This window comes from Taeniopygia guttata, chromosome 6 (genome assembly GCF_048771995.1).
Source record: "Taeniopygia guttata chromosome 6, bTaeGut7.mat, whole genome shotgun sequence".
NCBI lineage: Eukaryota > Metazoa > Chordata > Aves > Passeriformes > Estrildidae > Taeniopygia > Taeniopygia guttata.
The window spans coordinates 597,012-618,316 of record NC_133031.1 but is presented as its reverse complement, the minus strand read 5'-3'; the positions used below and the strand labels follow the sequence as shown (position 1 = coordinate 618,316).

Below are 21,305 nucleotides of genomic sequence, written 5' to 3'. Positions count from 1 at the left end.
TCTGATTCCTTGAATATAGTAGACGGAGAGAAAGTCCCAGTGGCACATGTCAGAGGTTTGTTAGGGAAGGCAGTGTGAATCAATTCTGCCTCAGCTACAGACAAACCCATTCATGGGATTGTCTTTGCTCAGGGACCACCAGCTTGTAGATGGTGGATAAAGCAGAGATGAAACAACACAATGTGTACCTCAGGGAGATCTGATTGTGGGGTGAGACTCATGTGCAAATATCACTGTTTGCTGGATGTTGCTGCCATTGTCTGTACATGAAAACACAGACATGAGACAGAAGGAAATGTGTGTCGAAGGTTTGAGCAAGTGAGATGGAAGTGTGAAAAATGCATATTTCATGACTGGCTTATTGCAAATGTTACAACGAATATAATATGTGTAATGTTAGAAAGTTATGCTGTGTTAATTAATTCTCTTAAGTAGTGTGTTAAATATAGTTTTAGGTTACAACATAATATTGAAATAGAAATCTGTGATGTAGTATTTTTTTACTAGCTCAAGCAAGAGGTGAGATAATCAAGAAACTCTTCACACAGAGATGACAGTGACTTGGGGCCCATAAAGAGTTACTGCCTCCTTATCAGAAAAGACAAACAGTCTTCCACCTTCTCTCCGTCTTTATGGCACCACGAGGATTAAGAGGAAGACGTTGACAAAAAACAGAAAAGTTCTTAATTTGCAGGGAATTATGTATCCTGTACGAGATATATGGTTATGCAACAGGCTATCGCTTTTAAGGTTATTGCTTTGTTCACAAGGTATGCTTTTCATGACTTAGTGTCCGAGAGCACCCGGATGGCTGTAATTCTTTGCTTTTTATTGTCTTGTAATTGTCCTAACTCTAAATTTTGTTACTCTAATTGTATCACTATTTTTATAACCATTTCATTATTATTAAACTTTTAAAATTTCGAAAACCAAGTGATTGGCATTTTTCACAGAAGGAAATGTGTTCGAGGAAGTAAAAGATGGAAGTTTTGATGTGAATAAATGCATGATATTTGGTAGTATGTTGACGATATGGAAATAAGGGGTGGAATGTCCCAGGGTGACATTATGGTGCTTGTATCCCCAATCGTGTGTTCTGTTTATGTTTGATGCTTTGTTCTGTGCCTTCCGGACTGGCACTGAAAAATGAAGGTTTGTTTTGTCTTAGCAGCCGGCAGGGCTTGCTTGCTTGCTGGCTCTTTGCTCTCTCCCCTGCTTTTGCCCTTGCTCTTTTTCCTTTCCTTTTCATGAATACCATTCAAACCTTCCCGGGCTGGGACCTGGGAAGCACCGAGAGACACCTGCCTGCATTTTGTGACCTGCAGCAGCCATCCCCAGTGTCAGAGACCGAGAACTGGGCGACTACTCCCATGAGAGGTTTTCTGAATTTGTCATCTCTTCAAAGCGGTGAAAGGGTTTTTGTACTCTGATGTTGTTAATTTCTGATGCTGGGGACTGTTTCTGTCTGTTAAAAAACAGGATTTTTGTTTTCCACTTCTCTTCAAGGAAATTCTTCCCGAAACAGGTCGGGGGGAGGGGTTGTGGGGGTTTGCTGTCGCGGGGGGGCGGGGAGGGGGGCGCTCATCCTGTGGGTTTTCCCCCAAATTTGCCCTAAACCAGGACAGTGTGGGCAGAAGCCCGGTTCTGTGCAGATTCGTTCTTCACCTCATACAAGCTACTACTCTCTCCAGCTCCCAGAGGCGAAGAAGCGGATACTTGGCACACATATCGGTGAGCGGCAGCCGCACGCAGCGAACCGCCTGCTTCAGCCGAAAGACGCCGGGAACTGGCGCTTCCCTCCGGACAGCACCAGAGACCCGGAGCCGGCTTCTCTAGCGGTCTGCATCATAGAGAAAAGCTTCTCCAGTGTATCTCGCAGGGAGAAAGCTTGCCAGCACAGTGCACGCACCCCGCTCTTGCCCAGAAACATGGATTTGCTGAACACTCCAAAAACACTGCTGTCTCCTAGGCAAGCTTCAAACTGCTGTCAGATGTCCGTGCTCTCTGTTTTCTGCTGCACTGCTCGTTGTAGAAGAGTGCACAGCTCCACCTGACATTCAGTGCACAGTGAAGGCAATTGCAAAAAACCAGCAGCTGCTCACTCCCAAACACAAGGCGCTGTCTATGTCCTTGCTTCCCGAGCAACTCAGCGCAGCCCTTCTTTTCTGCAGCTGCCATCGAGTTCTCTGCATCTCGGAAGCTCAGGGCACGAACAAGAATTCTCCAGATTCGTCTGCATCAGGACCAAGTCAAAACGCAGGAAAGTCGTCCTGGAGCACCTGCCAGAAGCATGCCAGCGGTGAACTGAAAGGGCTGGAAGCTGCAGCCACCGTCCTCTAGCAGTGCCAAGGCAGCGCACACAAGCCGGTTTTGTTCTTCGCCTCTCAGAAGCCAACCGCTCTCCCCGGCTGCCGGAGGCGAAGAAGCGGCTACTAGGTGCACCGCTGACGTGAACCGCACTTGTAGGCTGCAAAGCGCGGCTTCGGCAGAAAGACTCCGGCAACCGCCGCTTCTCTGCGGACAGCTGCCGAGAGCCGGAGTCTGCGTCTCTAGCGGATTGCATCATAGCGAAAAGCTTTTCCAGCGTGTCTCGCAGGGAGAAAGCTTGCCAGCACAGTGCACGCATGCCGCCCTTGCCCAGAAACATGGATCTGCTGAACACTCCAAAAACACTGCTCTTTCCTAGGCAAGCTTCAAACTGCTGTCAGACGTCCGTGCTCTCTGTTTTTTTTTTTTTTTTTTTTTTTTTTAATATTGAAATTCCAATATAATTTTTGTAAATTATAAATGTAGAAGTACTAATTTTGGATATATCAATGATAATTACTACAGGTCTAGCAAAAGACATAGTAAATTATTCACTTTTTCATTAACTAGTAACATTAATCTTTAGCGTCTCAGGCCAAATCAAATAAGTTATGAAAAATACTAAATGAGTATAAATATGAGGGTAAAAGCATTTTAGTAATAAGAATTTTATTTTTACAAGATTAAAATTTTAATTTACTTTTTGATGACAGAGAATTTATTTGAACTTTAACAGCAGAAAAAAGAAAACATTTAAGATTGTTAAAATAAAGGTTTTATTAAGTTGTGTAATACTTTGTGTCTGAAATTTCTTATAGAGATAAAATGCATTGAGTGGCAGTCTCTGACCTATATATCAAAAAGTTCAGTTAATCACACTTACATGTAATTATATAATAAAATGTCTCTTACATGGATAGACAGTTAATTGCAGTTATCAGAAAGCTTCTTAAAGACTGAGGCTTTGATTAAGGCCTGTGTCTGAATGCTTAAGTGCACTAGTCCTAACAAAGTTGCAAGGCAAAAATATATAAACTTCTGATGTTTCATATGAACAATTTTATCTTCCCTTGATGACTTGTAATCTTACATGCATAAAATAAAAATTGTAGACATATAAATATTTTGGACATAATTAGCTTTTAGTCTCAAGAGATTCAGCACCTACAATGTGAGAGTTAAGATGATGATTGCAGAGCATTGTGCAGTGAGATGTCCTCTGGCCTATCTGGAAGTATTAATTTTTATTTTTATGCTGTGGAAAAAAAAAAGAAATGACTGAGCTTCCCATTTAAATGCAGGATTAAGTTCTGACTGACTGAAGGGTGTAAGCCAAGAAAATAGGCTGAAGAGGAAGGAAAGTTGCAGTGACTTTTGGTACCACAGTGCAGCAGAGCTTGAGCAGTGTCTGAGAGGTGATGCCCAGTCATTGTCATGAGCAGAATTGTAAGAAAAGTACACTCAAGCGGGCACTAACTAATTTCTTTCATTAACAGAATTCTATATTCTCTCTTGTTTTGTGGTCTTTTTCAGCTTATGCAATCTTTAGTATCTTGGTTGTGTTTATGATGCAAAGAACTACACAGTGCTTGTTTTAGTGTCTTCTTTTATATTACTGAAGTGAAGTTACCCTAGATTTGTTACACTGCAAACTTGGAGAAGCCTAAATCTCTCTGTTTAGGTGTTTTTAAGCACCCAAGCGCCTCTGCATTTTGTAAGATTTTCGTTAGATAAACCATTTCAGAAAGACAGGAAATTCTCTTAGAGAAACCTAAAAGTTCCTGACCAGCAGCTCTCAAGAGACCAACCTAATGACAGTTGGTGGCAGTATGTGTTCTCACATTTTTTATGCAGGAGCAATGACTGTGACCTCTTGAAGCCATTTTTCAGGGAAGTAAAATGTGATCTTATTCATCTTTGTCATCAGAGACCAGCCCTTACATTCATTTTTTTTCAATTTCTTTTGAAAAGAGGAAGTTTGATTTTTATTTTAAAATTGCTTTTGTGTCCATTGTTACTTGCCAAATTCCTTGGCATCAAAAAATACCATCTCATTTTACTGATGCCTGTTTCCCAGGCACTATTAAGCCACTTTAGTGAAGCTCAGTATCTCAGGTGAAATTGCCACTCTCCCAAACAAATCCAAGAATAAAATGTCACGTTTATACTATTGTAATGGTAGGATTATACTGCAATTAATTTTAAGGCAATAATAAGGAGTTGCTTGTAATTTATGTTTTATATTAAATCAAACAACACAGTAGTCATTACCTAGATGTTACAGACACTGAGATATCCCAGTAAATTATGTGAAACAGAGAATGCAAAAGATGGAAGTCACAACCAGTGGAAAAATTTTATTCACCCTTGTTAAAAATGTTTATCCTGTGAGGGAAAGACTTCACCTAGCACTTCTTTTCTTTATGCTTCTTTCCCCTTTGTCCTCTTAACCATCTTTCTACATTTTCCTCTCATTGGTGTTACAATGTTCTCTGAGTTGATATATGATTCAGCACTCTGCTGAATCACAGACATGGCCATATAAAAGATTTTACTGCGAGTGAAGTGAAAAGAACAGCTGCTCTGATATTACCTTTCTTTTCCTGAAACTGTTGGCGCTGAGGCTCACTAGGTGTCAGCAGAGTAGTCCAGAAAAAAGAAGCCTTTTTCCCCCTGAGAATTAATAAAGGAAGTTGCAGGTAACTGTTAAAAGTTTACATATGTAGCAGATATCTTAAAGCATATTAGGTGGTTGTTTTAGTTCTCTAAATTGTAAATGTGGTCTGTTAATCAATGCATGGTGTTTTCTCGTCTCCTTCAGAATTCTTTGAAAAGCTCTGGCCTACTGAAGGAAAATGAGTCCCAGCAGAAGTTTTTCCCTGCCTGACAGAGTGAAAACAGCAAAGAGCCAGGAAGAGACAGATTTATCCAGGGAGACAGAGCACCCAACCACCCTCTGCTGCAAGCTTCTGAATCACTAGATGTAGAGATGCAGGATTTCAAACAGTTTCAAACCACCATGTTAACATTATACTAATTTAGCTTAGGGTACATCATAATGTATTGATTTTCCATCTAGAACACTAAGATGTTAGACAATTACAAGTTGAATAATATTACTAATTCTGCCAAGTCTTTCAAATTATTTTGTCTCCCAAAGGACAAAGAATACAGAAAAGCTTCATACAGAGAAAATTACCTCTTTTTGAAAAAAAAAAAAAAAAAAAAGAAAAAGAAAAAATTATTAAAGGAATAAGTATTGTGAATAAATATTATTTTAAACCAAGAAAGGATCAGCTGAAAAAGAATTCTTTTCCCCCACTGGAAAATAGTCTGGCTAAAATAAGGTGCCATTTATTCAGGCAGGGTTTTACCTTGGAGTGCTCCTAGTAGGAGCTGGACTTGCACCTGTGGGTCAGCTTTGGAATAGTCAAGGCTTAAAAATAGCTAAGAATTACTTAATAAATAGTAACCCATAACCAGACTCCTCTCTGCTTTGGAAGGTCAGTGAATTCCATGCAGGCTCACCATTTCATGTCTGTGCCTGCAGAAGCTGTGGCAGAATGGTGCTGGAGGAGCGGCAGTTCCCAGCACTTGCTGATCTCATGGACTTGCCATGTCCTGTGGCACAGCAGGAGTCTCTGCTGGGCTGGGCAGGCACATTCACCCTGCTGCTGGTGGCTGACAGGTGAGTCACAACTGGGACTCTGACCTGGCCCAAGCACACACCAAGGGCCTTGTTCCACTCAGAGCTGTTCTTGTTTTATGTCTGCGCTGACTGGGGCGAGCGATTGCACAGATCCCAGGACAGTGGACATCTGTCCCGGATCTCTGTTGCTGGAACATCCCCAGCCAGCAACACCCAGGGTTTCAGTTTGTATAAATCAGCGTAATGATGAGTGCCTGTTTTCAGGAGAGCCACTGCTTTGTGCTTTGCCAGATCTTAAGGAATTTCCTAATGTTATATCACCATATCAACCGCAGAGAAATCCTAGTAAGCAAAGATTGGATCAAACCCTGAGTGTCAATTCAGAGTAATAGGACTTCTAGGCTGCTATTTTTTTAAATTCAGTTTCTTTTCTAGGGAAAAAAAAACCAAACAAACAAACAAAAAAAAAAAACCAAACAAAAAACAAAATCTGCCCAGATCCAGTAGATTTTGTGTGATGAACAGTTCCTGTCTGCTAACTGAAGCCTTCTAAGCAGATCATTGATTATTAAATTTAAAGAAAAATATTTATTCGCCCTTACAGGAGACTTCAGCTACAATTTAATACTGGGGCTACAGGATATTAATAGTGAGTTTAAAGAAATTGCCCTGTGTACCTCCAGAATTCTCTGTTGTTTGTTGTCCAGCTGTAGCAGTATGAATTGTTTCCAGAAGAGAACACTGTTGTCCGTAATTTTTACAAACAGAAAGAGGCTGAATCTGTTTGCAGCAGCTCCAGCACTGGAGCTCCTGGAGAAGAGGGCTGGTGCTTCCCCAGGAGAGTTTGCAGGCCCCTCTTGTACCCCTCCCTCCCCCTCTGTTTGCTTCTCTGGTCACCAGCCTGTCCCCTGAGGAGCCTTCACCCGATGTCTGCTGTCACAGGTGCACTGTCCATCCACAGCTGTGTCCTGGTGTTTCACTTAACAAATCCCTAAGACAAAGACAAAAATGTTCCAAATAAATTGCTAAAATTCAGCCACGTGTCATTTCTCCCTGACTGCTTCCCTTCCACCTGCGCGTCAATAGTTTATTTTAGTAATTCTCCTTTGGTTTTACCCTCTCTGGAATAATTTTGTGTAATTTTTATTCTACCAAATCAATGAATTAATAGTCAGTGAAGTTTCTGAAATGGCTGGTCATGGGGTGCAGGTGAGGGTGGGGCTCACTGTGCTTTCCAGTATGAAGTACATTCCTATGTGCCAGTAACTTTTTATAAAGGCAGATTTAGAAAAATCCCCAGTCCTCACCTTAGTGAGTGAGGTAGCTCATCCCCAGATGCCCAATTTCCAATTTTAGGAAGTATGTGTCTCTCAAACTTCCAGGCAAATATGAGCCCAGGATGACCAAAGCAGATACTTGGATGTGCAGAGCACTTGGGACAATTTCCTTATTGCCTTATTCATTCCTGTGAGGTGTTAACCCAGACACCCAGGAATGGTAATTTAGATGTCACGAGGAGTTATTGAACTCCTCATGTAAGAAAGATCTGTACAATTGGCTGTGAGTGACATCTCAGTGTCACAAGGGGGTGATAGCTGGATGATAATGCCACTTACTTGTTTCTTCTCCATCTAAAAGAAGAAAAAACTAGAAAATTTATTTTGTTATAGTAATGATTTTTTAAAAAATTTTCAGATTGTAAGAATGTTTTGCACTTGGTGCTGTACAACTGAGGAACTAAACATGACCCTTTATTCAAAAGGCTTTCAAAGAAAAACTGCACTAGCCACAGAAAAATGGACTAGCACAGTCCTAGTCAATATAGTAGTTAAATATAGTGAGTTAAATATTTGCTCATTTGCATGGCATGAGTGTCATTTCTGATTAACTGGGCTTGGTTAGAAAAGTGGAAGAGTAGCAGTGCCAGGACAAGCTGGAGAGCAAGTCAAAGACAGGATAGAGCTGTGTAATTATCACAGGAGTTGGAGACAAACAGAAGATTCCCCTATGCAGGAAAGGAGTTCCTGCTCTCTCCCCATTCTGATTCCCATTTTGTGTTAGTATGAGGGTCTGAAGAAATGAAGAAGAGTAGGAGCTTAAATTAAAACATAAAACTCTTGTGAACGGAACTGGGGAAGACTTTCACCCCGCAATGGTGATGCAATCTGGAAGAAGTGCTGCTTCTTAAAGAAGTAAAATATAAGATTTGGAGAAGGAAGCCAATTTCAGTCTTAGGGCATTAGCTATTATTCCATGAAAACTCCTTTAAACCACTAATTCAGATCAATAAATAACCAGAGAAGTAATCCATGGACTACTACTTAGGCCACCACTTGAGTGTTTCAAGGACATAACTTAGAAATGTGATTGCCCCCACCCCCATCCCATCCCACAGAAAACGTGTGATTTTTTGTGCTTTTTTATGCATTAAACAAATACATTTATGTATTAAAAAAATGGCACAGCTGAATAGCTTTTCTTAAAAACTGGACATTCACCAAAAAGAAGTTTGCCAGCACAGACATTTAGGCTTTCTTCTTTTAACAACAGATTGACTGACTGGCACATTTGAAATGCGAGCGTATTTTTTATTCCTCCGTTCACCCTTTGAGCTGATAAACATGAACAATGGGAAACAGCTGGGACAGGAAAACATTTTAGTTTGTATTTTCAAAGCAAGCAAGAAATAAACCCATCAGTGGGAGCCAGATCACATCTTCTGCCTTAGGGGTAGTCAGCAATTGGGGGTAAAAATACGATCCATATTTTTAATCAAACATTACATATTTATTAATGTTCAGCTGGCCTATTGTATGCATGATTTTTTTTCTTTAACGCTGCGCTGCGTCCGTCAGCCTGACATTGTTCTGTAACTGACATTACTCTATAAGGATCTGGAAATGCACAGATTTAATAGGAGTCATTGAGACAATTGCTTTCTGTATGATTAGGTCTGTGTGACGTAGGTACCATCTGAAATTCAATTTCAGAAGAAAAATAAGATATTGTTCTATCAAGGCAATTTTGTGCACCTGTGATACAGTTAAGAACATACATCCCCATGGTCCTATTTTCCTCCTCACTCATCTAACTTCACGGCCGTTTAATGATATGTGCCACTCTTTTGTTAAAAATATTTGGCCAAATGCATTTTGATGCTTATTGAGATTAAACTTTCAGTACATCTCCCTGGTAGCAAAGGTTGGGCTGTTCATTAGTTGGAGGTTTGGCCTTGCCAGGTTCCATTGACTGCTGGCTAAAAGGATCACTTTATCATCATTTGTCTGCAATGGAGACAGTCTTTATTCAGCCTTGATTCCTCTGGGGTCACAGCTGTCATAACTTCAGGTGCTTTATAATGCAGAGCCCAGTTTCATAATCCCCTTAGGTAATTGTCGAATAGATTCAGTTTACCTTAATATAGATAATATGTTATTTACAAAGAAATACAAGGGAAAGCAAGGGACAATATTGCTCAAAACATCCCCCTCTTAACCTACTGCTTGGGATCAAACATTTGGAAATCATGTTAAACTCAGTTCTGATTTTGAACCCAAAAGGGAAATATACCTCTTTTTCTGAGTTTTACTCTGATCCTTCAGCTGCAAATCTCTAGACTGAGCCTGGAGCTTTTCTGCTGGGGAAAGTTGAGATAACTCTGCAAATTTTTACAAGGCTATGGTGTTTTGGAGAACGAGGCCTTCATTTGCCCTTACACTTCAGATTCTGCATATTTTATGTGCTGAAAACTGTAGTTCAATTTAACTTGAAACAGTAGGTTTGACTTCAGGTCAATGTGCTGACCTTTTGAGCCATAAAACAGCAAGGGCAAGGATGGGCTACTGCTGCCCCTTCTTGTGCAAGGGGGCACCCACCCTGATGCTCTGAGGAGGGTCTCTCTTCTATGGAGCTCCTCCAGTTTTGCATCTCTTGACAAAGGAACTGGAAATGAGACCATTTCCTCCAAACCAAGGCCAAAGAATCAGCTTTTCTCCATTTGATGTAGTAAAACCTGAAATCTTTTTACAAAACCTGGAAGAACTCCATCATGAGCATGTGAGAAGCGCATTTTTGAGCGCCTTGGTAACCAGTGCATTCCCCTTGCAGGTCAGCTGCTGCCTTTTTCAGAACCAGAAACAGCTTGGCTGCCCAGAGAAGATGGGCTGGGCAATTTCCACATTTGGTTTTCTTTAAAATTCTTATTAAAAATTAGGGGGAAAAATCAGAGATTGATTTTCACACTGGTACTACTGGTTTTAAAAAGTGCTGGCAGCTTCAGTTTCTCTAAATAAGATCTAATATTTTTTATTTTGTATCTTTTGAGGATTACACAGAAACAACTGTATGCTTCACAGAAAGTAGTTGCCACATTATGTTCTTAGTATCCCTACCGGTAAAAATTTGGATTTCACTATTTTGAATGGGAAGAATGATGTTGCCAAAGTGTCCAGAAAATGCATATAACAAAGACAGTTCTGCACCAAATTTCTAATACAGAGCTATTTGAGTCCAGAGGGAGCAATTTCAGAGACTTTAATCATTAACAAAAATCCTTTATGTAAAGTAAACATAATGAAATATAAACACCTTGTGGTGGGAGTCTAAACTTCAAGAGGGAAGTTGTACTTTCAGATCTATTTGTGGAAGTTTGTGGATGCTCAGATCCACAGAATGGTCCCACACCTTCCTCTGCAGGAGGATCCAAACAGCAAAGCCTCTTCACAATTCCCTGACTAGCAATTTATTTTACAAAGTTTTCCTTAATGAGTGTCTGTATTTTGGAAACAAAATATGTACTCCATCAATGGCATCTTCTCACAGTAAAGTTTCTTTCAATTTCCACTCAGTCGTATCTTGTGTGTGAGTTTATGCACCAGCATGTGTTGAATTTCCCAGCTGATATCTTAACTAGAAGCTGATTTTCATTTGAGCTTCTAATTCAATGCCACAACCCATTGCACTGCAATATCTTAATTACAGTAGGAGAATGATAAGTAAACAAGGAAATGCAGCTGTAGTGTTGTGCAAAGTTACCCTTTAATTATTATCTTTCATTTATTTTTTATTATTTTTTCCCAAATATCTTCCATATAATAAATTAATTCAAAATAGCTATGGAGCAAATTAACATTACTCAGGGGGAAAAAAGCAACAAAAATCCTCACAACCCTCAAAGCAATCTTTTAAAGGATTGCATAAAAACTGCATATAAATGCCTGCTTCCATGTGTACTACTGCACCATGCATGAAAACAGCATTTAACACAACTCACCTTACAAAGGAAAATGTCGCTAGATATAGTGTTGATCATTAGAAGCACTACAGTGCATTCGTCTGCTTGTACCCCTCTTTGATTACTATACAGCAAAGATGGCCACAAGCACTCAGAAAGTTTTATTGAGGCTTAAATCTTCATTCAAATGATGTAAAGGGGCATTGAATGAAGATTTAGAACTCTATAAAGCTGCTTGGCAGTGTCTGTGGCAATCTATGCCACATAAAAACTGAAATGCTTCTACTTTCTCATTGAAACATTTCTACTGTAATTCTTTAATATTAGGTAGCAGCCACAGTGTTGGGACATTACCACATCTGGGAGTATTTCTCTTACTGAGGGTTTGCCTGTGATCAGTTGTGCAGGATATTATAGAATGTTGATGTCTAGGACATAATGGAAGAGGAATTGTTACTGCAATTACATATTATTATGCTTTTCAGAAGATAATGTGGGTTCATTAATGTATTTTGAACTAGCAAATACCCTAATTGCTTACATGTCTGTTATAATCCTAAAACCAGTTGACATATCTGATGTACTGTTGCATTTTAATCTGGCCACTTGCACGTGTGCTCTTTATGATTTTCCTCTGACCTGCATGAACTGTGTAAACAAGGAACATGAGTGTCTTGTATATTGCTTTTGCAGTTTTGGTCTGAGTAAACACCCAGGGGACAGAGAGACAGACCCTGTAACCAAGTGTACTTTTTTTCAGGAATGTAGAATGTACAAGAGCAGGGTAGGTACTAATGATCTGATTATACTATAATGACAAATTTGTGAAAGAGTGTCAGAACTCAAAATGTCCCTCAGACATTTTCAGAGGTTCCAGGCCTTGGTCAGAAGCATTTTAGACCCTGGCAAGCAGCTGAAAACAGCTGTGATCTTGAGTTTGAACCACGGAATGAGTTACCAAATTTGAAGGTGGAACAAGCGGTCACAGAGAGTTAGATGGTATAGTAAAAGTAGTTACAAATTAGAGGGGAAAATTTTTTAGTATTGTACAGGGGGGTTTTAACACCTGTACTGGGGGGTTTTACTTTGTACAAGGGGGTCAGGAGTTCTAAGATGGAGGAAAGTGGGCCTGATCCTGTTCTTCCTCCTTCTTCTTCCTTACCTCCATGTTCTTGGTGATGTTGGCACTCACAGATTGGTTTAGAGTAGAAAAGCACCTTGTAACATAGATAGTAGGTATTGGGGGAAATCTGTAAACATATAACACGTAATATATCATATAAAAGATAGCAGCAGCCCTGGGCAGGGAGAGACGACAGAGACACCGGACAGTGAGGTTGTCAGGAGTGTGTGAGTCTCTGCCTGGGCCGCTGACCAAAGCAGCCGCAGTGGGCGAAGACAATCTTTTAGATAACTAGCAATAAACTTCCTTGAGACTGAACAACAAGAGGCTGCGGAGTTTTCCTTTGGAAGCACGGGTTGGAGGAGAAACTTTACCACCACACGAGACCCCTGAATCAATCCCGGGGTTCTCACACATTACCAGCAGGGATGGTATAATGAACATCCTTTTAATCTTGGGGTTTTGTCTGGTAACGAGCAATAATTTTTAAACACTAGATTTGATCATTTAAAAACAAGTGGAAGTTCTTCACTGATGAACACACATGCTGTTAATTGGCCAGTTGAAAATGCTGGTTACACAGGGCCTCCCAAAGTAGCAAACCAGAGCTTTTATTTGTTTGTACTGACAGTGTTTGAAAAAAATATATATTTATGAGCTGGTTTTGTTTGTCAGTCTTCCTGGGAAACATTTTTGTCAACTCAGAACAGCAGCGAAAGCTGAGTTTAATAAAGAAAACCTTCCAAAACCAGCCTTTCTTACTCTCTCTGTGAACCTACTCAGGTAACAATGTTTATGTTGACTGCTGATAGCAAAAGGGTTGGGATATTTGTAGAGCCTCTGCAGCTTGTTCTCCACACACTTTAAATTGCCTGTTGACTTAGTAGAGTTACATTTGCCAGTCTAAGACCAAAGTCTTTGTAGGAGATGATGGGGATCAAATTTCATTTCAGTGGGATTTGGCATTAGGTACCAATTTCCTACTGATTTGTTTTTTTCTAGCAGGAGTTCAGCTGCTGTTTGGAAAACCTCTTGTGTTTTTATAGAAAATAAACTTTGGTCCACGACAAATCCAGGGCTTGATTTGAACAAATTGTCATGGAACAGAGAGATCCACGCTCTGAGGAGCACCGTGCCAAGGTACCCAGCGCCACCCAAAATCAGCCCTTGGCACCTTGTCACTTACAGTGCTGGCTGTTATTTAAAACCACCTGATGAGTCTGGAAACCTCAGAGGCAAGAAGAGAAATCCTTTTAGCTGTGCTGCTTGTTTGACCACGGAGGTCAGCGTTCAGCAGTGCCCTTGCAGAGCTGCCCCTCGCTGTCAGGGCTGTCAGACCAGTTCTGATTTCGGTAACCAAAATGCGTTTTGTTGTAACTTCATAGGGCAGACTGCCCAAAAGGCACAATAATCAGTATCTCTGAGTGAGTTTAGCTGCTGAGAGTTTCTGAGTGCAGCCACAAGGAGGAGCTGGGATTTGTTGGATGAGAGCAGAGCTGCTCCTTTGCACACTCGGGAGGAGTAACTGGCTCACAACTTCTGCTTGTGGACTGATCACAAAAGGAACAGAAAAAAGCCTGTCAGTCCCAGCACTCAGCTAAAACTGGTCCTGGGGTATCCTGAAAATATTGCAGAACAACCTTTGGTGAAGTAGAAGGATGCAGAGCTTTGGAAAATCTGCAACTTGAAAAATGATAGGAGCCAGCAGAAATTGTTTCCATCTTGATCCAGGCTCAACTTGGTCATGGTGTCCACCTCCGTAGGAAATGTCCTTTCATGCACTGGGATAGGAGACCAATAAACTGTATTTCAACCAGCAAAATGCAGAGAGCAGTTTGCCTTTTCTAAATTCCACAGAAAATACCAGGGAGATGCACAACAGTCCTGGGTCCTGGAATTCCTGCCCCGACAGAGCGATTCCCTGCTTCACTAGAAGCGGTTTGGGATTTGATGCACTACCCTGGCCTCCAGCTGCCATTCAGATGGGTTTGAGCCCCCCACCTGATATCTGGGGAGACATCTTGGGCATCCTGCATGTCCCAGGTGCCACTGGGGAGCCAGACCCTGTTGGATTAAGTTCTTTTCTGACCCAGAGATGGGGCAACTGAGACATGTTTTAAAAACTTTTATTCCATTTCCAGTCTCATGGGAAGGGTGAGACAATACAGATGTTACAATTCACCCAAGACAATCAGAAGCTGTTTTTTTAATTACAATACCCTATAAGTGTTTCTTGGCCTATCAGCTTTTGCCACACCTTGCTGTAGATGCCTTAAAGCAAATAATCTAAAATTACCCTTCGTGGGTCCTACTCCAGTGCATCTTTCATAGTTCTATTTCTCCAAAGCATCTAGGTTATTTGCAAGGCCATCCTTTGAAACTCGTTTCTAGTCCCATTTCTCTCTCAACAATGTCTGTCCTGTTCCATGGCATTTCTAAGTCAGCACTTCTTATCTCAAGGTTTACATGCAGATCTGTGAGCCTTCTGTCAGGCTTGGAGAATTCTCTACAAATCCATTTCCCACGGGTATCCTGCATGGCCCAGGTGCCGCTGGGGAGCCAAACCCTGCCCATGTCCAGGGAATGTCCATCAGCCTCCCGGGAAGCGCTGGCTGCAGGAGAGCCCAGCCAACACCAGATGCCACTGTTCCCTCAGCATGGGAAAAATCCTGTTTATGATGCAGGGGAATTATTCCCAACCTTTTCCTGCATGCATCGGGTCTCTGGAGCCTGCAAGAACTGGTTTTCTGTTAAAGGTTGGGGTTTAGACATTCACTAATGACTCTGATGCCTTCCAGGAGACGGTGCCCAGCCCATCTCTCTTCCAGGACCTGCTCCTGCTTGGAAGTGCCACTTGGCCTGAGGCTGGCTGCTGCAGGGATTAGCATGTTCACTAAGAACATTTTTTTTTCTAAGTAGAGGGTGATTTTGGTATCCCTTCCTTCAATCAGAAAAGGAAAAAGACCAAGAATTCTTTAAAATGGGTGATGTGGGAGGGTTTACAGTACATCTGGGTTCACTCGGCTTTCAGATATTTTTTCCCCTTCAGCCTGACATTGCATTTAGCTAATATGCCATCAGAAAAGAAAGAAAGAAAGAAAAAAGGGAGTTTTGTTTTTAACCTAAGCCATGGTTATGCTTCACTTGGATTTCTTCTCCTAGAATCACAGCATGGTTGGGTTTAGAAGAGACCTGAAAGATGACCCCTGCCAGGGGCAGGGACACCTTCCACTATCCTGGGTTGCTCCAAGCCCCGTTCAACCTGGCCTGGAACACTTCCAGCGATGTGGCTGCCACAGCTTCTCTGGGCAAAATATTTTCATATTTTTGGGTCATGGGGAGTAGCACTGGAGAGTTCCCTTCCTCCAAATTAAAGCTAGGAAGTAAGCACAGCACAATTAATAGAGACCAGCTAGGGAAAAAAATCAGTTTACAGACCATGTTGATTGTGCATATGCACGTGTTGTTTCTTCTTTGTATTCCAAGCTTTCCTAGGACATACATCCTGAATTCGGCAGGATGAGCAAAAGAAAAACCAAAAGTGTGGTGGAAATTCAGCTGTGAGATGTAAGCCAGGCAGAAGGTGGCAGTGCAGGCGTTTGGTAAAGGCCGAAGCAGCAGCAGGCAAAGGAGATGGGATGCGGTGGCCCGGAAGGGGTCTGGCTTATCCATTTTACTTGTTAGGGATGTAAAATCACAGCCAAAGTTCTGATAAATAATGAGAATGGACACGGGAAAGAAAACTGTCATCTTTTAAATTCCAGCTGTAGGAAAATGACCATTTCAAACTGCTCACTTTCAATAATTTCTAACGTTAGACATTCCAACACTTACACATTCTTCCTGGAGGGAAAGCGTGTACTTTTCTGGTCTAATGAGGATCAGTAAAGCTGAGTGACTGGCCACAAAGTAGCTCTCCAGAAGCACTCCTTTGAAGACAAGCAACCATTTTTGTGTGGGGAGTCCTTGTTAAGCAAGTTGTGGATTATCAAAACCATTTCTTTGCCTTACAAATCGCAGACCTTGCGGGCACATCCACCAGGAAGCTGTCCTTGCCCAGGGGAGACCATGGAGAAATCTCTTAATAAAACCCTAAGGAAGGACTGGCAGAGCAAAAGCCTGGCTGTTTGGCCTGTCTTGTTTGGTCTGATGAAATGTGTCCTCTCTCTGTAAGCCTTGTCCTTACTCTTGGGGGAAACAGAGGTTTTCCAGAGTGAGAATAAATTTAAGTGAATATTTTGTTGGACTTGGATTAGGAAAGGGAGGCACCAGGAAGGCCATGAGTGCCCTCCATAGGACCTCAGCTGCATTAGAATAAACAGATTTAGGCAGTCAGAGATAGAGATTAGAGACAGAGATAGATAGAGATAGAGATAGAGATAGAGATAGAGATAGAGATGATAGAGATAGAGATAGAGATAGAGATAGAGATAGAGATAGAGATAGAGAAAGAGGTAGAGATAGAGATAGAGACAGAGGTAGAGCCACATGGCTGGATGGGGCTTGGATCGACCTGGGCTGGTGGGAGGTGTCCCTGCCCATGGAAGGCAGTGGGCTTGGAGGCCCAATCCAACCCAAACCATTCTGTGATCTCAAAGCAAAGGCAAAAGGGCAGCAAATGGAGGCCCAAGAGGTCCAGGCACTGCCCAAGAGGAGGGAAGAGCATTTATCTGGGGTGTGCAGAGGGTACAGCACTGGTGCCAGAATCTCTTGCAATGGTGCAGCGCATGTGGGTAGCAGCAGCAGGATGAAATGTGTTTGTGCATGCCCCAATAACCACCAGCAAACCCCAGCTTGAGGAGAGTCACCAGCCCGTCAGAAAGAAGAGAGACTTATGAAAGGATGTGTTACCAAAAGTTTATCCTTTCCAGAGCTGCAGCTTTATATCTGCTAAACTGCTGGGATTCTTTCCTCTGGCTTGAACTGGGTTTGAGTCAGACCTTGGAGACACAAACAGCAGAGCAAGTCCAGACACCACTGGAGTCATAAACAAACCTCCTGCCAGCTGCCCATCTACTCTTGTGCATCATGTTCAATTGCTTGTGAATGGAGTCCTCCCTCCTTTGTCCAGGTGGTTTCAACATTGTGTTGCAATCCCTGTCGCTGGTTTGTGTGTTTTTAAAAACTTCTTAGAAGAGTATCTTAACAGTACATAACGATAAAATATATGACAATTTTATTTGCACGAATTGTCATATCCATATAGCAGCATCTTTTAATAATTTTGACTATGTTTAAATGAGATCACCAAGAGAGACTATAGCTCTGCACAGACATGTGCAGGCATGCCTAGGAATTTGGCTTGCCTGCAGTTTATCTGTCCCAGTTAAAGGCAGATGCAGCCTTTTGCTTCCATGGACATTGATGAGCTGGTAGATGTGCTAACAGGGAGAGAGCTCACACACAGCAACTGGTCCTGATCTAATCACACACATTCTTACAGTGCTGTTTGGCTCCAACTTGCCCAACTGCAGGAATATTTTCAGTTTTCCTTCCTGCCTCCTTGGACAGGGATCACCCAAGTTTGGGTAATCAATCCGTTTGCAGTTTGCCACTTCTCCCCAGTCTGTGGCTAAAGAGGGGAATTACAGGATGGGAAAAGTGGCTTAGGCTGCAATTCTGCTTTGCAGATGAGAAGGAGCTTCCCTGGAGTACCTGCAAACATACTGGGAATGCTGGTGAGTGGCTCAGAAAGCCCGGCAGGTACTGAAGCCTCCCTCCCTCCCTCCCTCCCTCCCTCCCTCCCTCCCTCCCTCCCTCCCTCCCTCCCTCCCTCCCTCCCTCCCTCCCTCCCTCCCTCCCTCCCTCCCTCCCTCCCTCCCTCCCTCCCTCCCTCCCTCCCTTCCTTCCTTCCTTCCTTCCTTCCTTCCTTCCTTCCTTCCTTCCTTCCTTCCTTCCTTCCTTCCTTCCTTCCTTCCTTCCTTCCTTCCTTCCTTCCTTCCTTCCTTCCTTCCTTCCTTCCTTCCTTCCTTCCTTCCTTCCTTCCTTCCTTCCTTCCTTCCTTCCTTCCTTCCTTCCTTCCTTCCTTCCTTCCTTCCTTCCTTCCTTCCTTCCTTCCTTCCTTCCTTCTCTCTCTTTCTCTGTTGTTCTTTTCTCTTTCTCTTTCTCTTTCTCTTTCTCTTTCTCTTTCTCTTTCTCTTTCTCTTTCTCTTTCCCTTTCCCTTTCCCTTTCCCTTTCCCTTTCCCTTTCCCTTTCCCTTTCCCTTCCCTTCCCTTCCCTTTCTTTCCTTCTTTCCTTCCTTCTTTCCCCGGATAAAACTCACTTTCAGATCTGATCATCTTTTATTCCTTTCCTCCTTCTCCTTTCTAGACTCTTTACAGTTTGTCCCTAGACATCTTGTTGAAAAGCTTCAGAACAACAGGAGTGGTATCACAGGCAGAGGATGGGGATCAGCCTCTGAGTCTTGCCTACCCTCTTCTACCGCTTTTCTCCTTTCCTACAGCCCAAGGTGAGAATTCTAATTTTTGGCAACAGTATCTCGTTGATTTTTATAGTCTGACATTTTCCTTATCCCTTAATTCTTTGCCTGAGTTCTGCTGCTGCACCACACAAGCTCCCTTTATCGCTGAGCATTCTCCACTTGTCTCTATCAGATGTCAAGCTATTGATTCGGAGGTGATGTCAAGGTCATTTGGGATTCTGACACTTTCCTTGAGAGTTCTCCTTGGGAATGCCTGGAGATTTTGGTGACTTTTGGCCAGACACAAATGTCCTAGTTATGTTCTATTTCCTCTTGACAGCTGTACCAGGGAACAATGTTTTAATGGGAATAATTTAAATTTTTAATATGTCGGTCCCTGAATAAAGAACGTTCAAGACTGAAGAAATTCTAAACACTATCATACTTAATGCAATCCTTATCCTACCCTATCTCTTCTTTCTCTTGGATTTTGAAGACGATCAAAGGAATGATTTATTCACAGTCTTTGTAAATGAGCGCTAGCAGTTATGTTTAATGTGCTAATCATGTGCAGCAGCAAAGCAGAAATGGAAACTGGACTATCTGCAAATGTTGCCTCTTTTTTCCCCCATGCCTTCTGATTACTCTGTGGATGCAGCATCCCACAAAATATGTGAAATTTACATAGAGAGCAACAGACAGAACAAGTTTCAACAAGAATTCCTTTCTTCCTGGCTGAAGTGTATAAACCCAGCAACTGTGCTCCCAACACAAGCTGCAGTTTCCATGCCTCCTGTACATGTGCTTGTGTTTTGTGGGGCTTTTCAAAACAAACTGGGCTGAGCTTCCCAGGCTGTGTCCTTGGCCAAGCCTGGAACAGCAGACTCACACCAAAACCTCTTGCCTGCAGGCAGGTAGGGACAGCAATTGCTTACTCACTTGCACGAATCACGAGGGGGTTTTCCCTTCACTTTATAGTCCCATATGGTGATGCTTCTCCTGTGGGGCACTCTCAGCCTCTTCTCATGCACCCAAACTGCCTCCAGGAGCGCATCCTCCATCCTCTGACCCACCCCAGCCACCTTTGGGCATGAGATCCTGCTCACTCCCACTCCTGTTCCCTTCTCTGGAGCCACACTCATCCTGCCTATCACACCGTCCTGCACTTCCACCTAATTTTGTATCCCAACTTTTAATTATGGCAGGTGGGCCAGAATTTCTACGCGAGAGACAGAAGAAGTGACCCAAGAGATCTCCAAGAGACACAAAAAGTGTGTCTTGCTCTGACAGTCAGCTGAAGGATTTGCTCTCCCAGTGCCTGCATTTCCCAGAACACACCCCAGCCTCTCCAGGCAGTGATTTTCCCACATCCCAAACCCCTCACTGTCCATTTCCAGCCCTTCCAGAAATGAGGTCCTGGTGGCACTCGTACCCCAGGTACCAAGACAGACAAAACCAGCCAGCATAGACAGGTTTGGTTTTGTTCCAAGGGGTAATTTCTGTTCTTTTTCTAACATCTACATCTCCAAGGATTTAATCTATACTCCCGTGGGTCTCAGATTCAGTCAAAGAGAGAAATGGAGAGTTTCTAGCCAGGCAGAAGCCTGGGAAAGAGTTGGGAAAGAATGTAAATAAAAGAGCGGTGTATTTTGAATAAACCGGAGTTTTACTCTCAGCAGTCTTCTGAGTCAGTCTTCTCTTTCCCGTCCTGCCTCGACAGCGACATACTCCTGAAGCAACTGATGACCACACAAAATGTTTATTTTACAGGAGGTCCCACTCTGCCCTTGGAATTCCTTGGAAAAAATCCACCCTCACCCAAACCTGGTCTTCCTCCTCCAGTCAGTTTTTCTTTAGTTCAAAAAAATTGGTTATTTTATGGAGCCCTGGACAACTGCAGGTGAAAGTACTGCAGAGAGGGCAGCTATAAAAAAAATGTTGTTAATATTTGAAGGACCATAAACACAAAAAAAAAAAAAGAGAAAAAACACCCCAGTTGTTCCAGTTTTCCATCAAACTGTGAGCAGCATCCTGCACCTGTGGGTACAGACCAACCTTCATTATGACAACTCTGTGAAAGTGCATTTGGGTCATTTTGTATTAGCTGTGTCACAGTTACATTATCAACAAGTACAAGCAGAAATGGATTTTTACAGCCTGGAGATTAAATTACACGCCCTCCCCTTGCTGCCTCTCTCATGAAAATCCCCGTTACAAACAGCAGGTGCCTTAGAACACAAATCAAGGCGGTGTTTGGTCTGGTCTGTTGACAAATACTACCCAAATATCAACCCCAAACCTCAGCGGGCAGCAGAGGGAGGTCACCTCCCTGTCAAGGAAAAGCAGGCAGTGAATTGCAGCCAGCTTTGAACACAGCTGCTCTCAGGAAATATTCCCGGGATCAGCCCTCCTGACCCTTTGTTATCTCACCCGCCCACATCTTATCTGGGACTCTGCACTCCCACATTTACATGCAGCATTCCAAGTCACTCCTCCCAAACCAGCTCCTTATCAGCCCTGCCCTGGCTCACAGATGGCTCTGCTGTCCTTTATGTCCCTCCCCGCTCTGGGGGTGCCACCACAGCCGGGCTC

General features: G+C 42.6%; 2 long non-coding RNA genes across 3 annotated transcripts; both read left to right on the top strand.

Annotated features, from left to right (window-relative positions):
* The first annotated feature begins 501 nt into the window (after window positions 1–501).
* LOC140684482 (uncharacterized) lies at window positions 502–3,231 on the top strand. Its single transcript, XR_012056804.1, has 2 exons — window positions 502–1,377; window positions 1,692–3,231. It is a non-coding gene; the product is annotated as an uncharacterized lncRNA (long non-coding RNA).
* Window positions 3,232–17,444: 14,213 nt separating this feature from the next.
* On the top strand, window positions 17,445–20,391 carry LOC140684481 (uncharacterized). 2 transcript variants are annotated; one of them, XR_012056803.1, is made up of 3 exons: window positions 17,445–18,015; window positions 18,623–18,761; window positions 19,919–20,391. It is a non-coding gene; the product is annotated as an uncharacterized lncRNA (long non-coding RNA). The 2 variants fall into 2 exon arrangements; XR_012056802.1 differs by having other exon boundaries at window positions 17,447–17,990.
* Window positions 20,392–21,305: the final 914 nt, after the last annotated feature.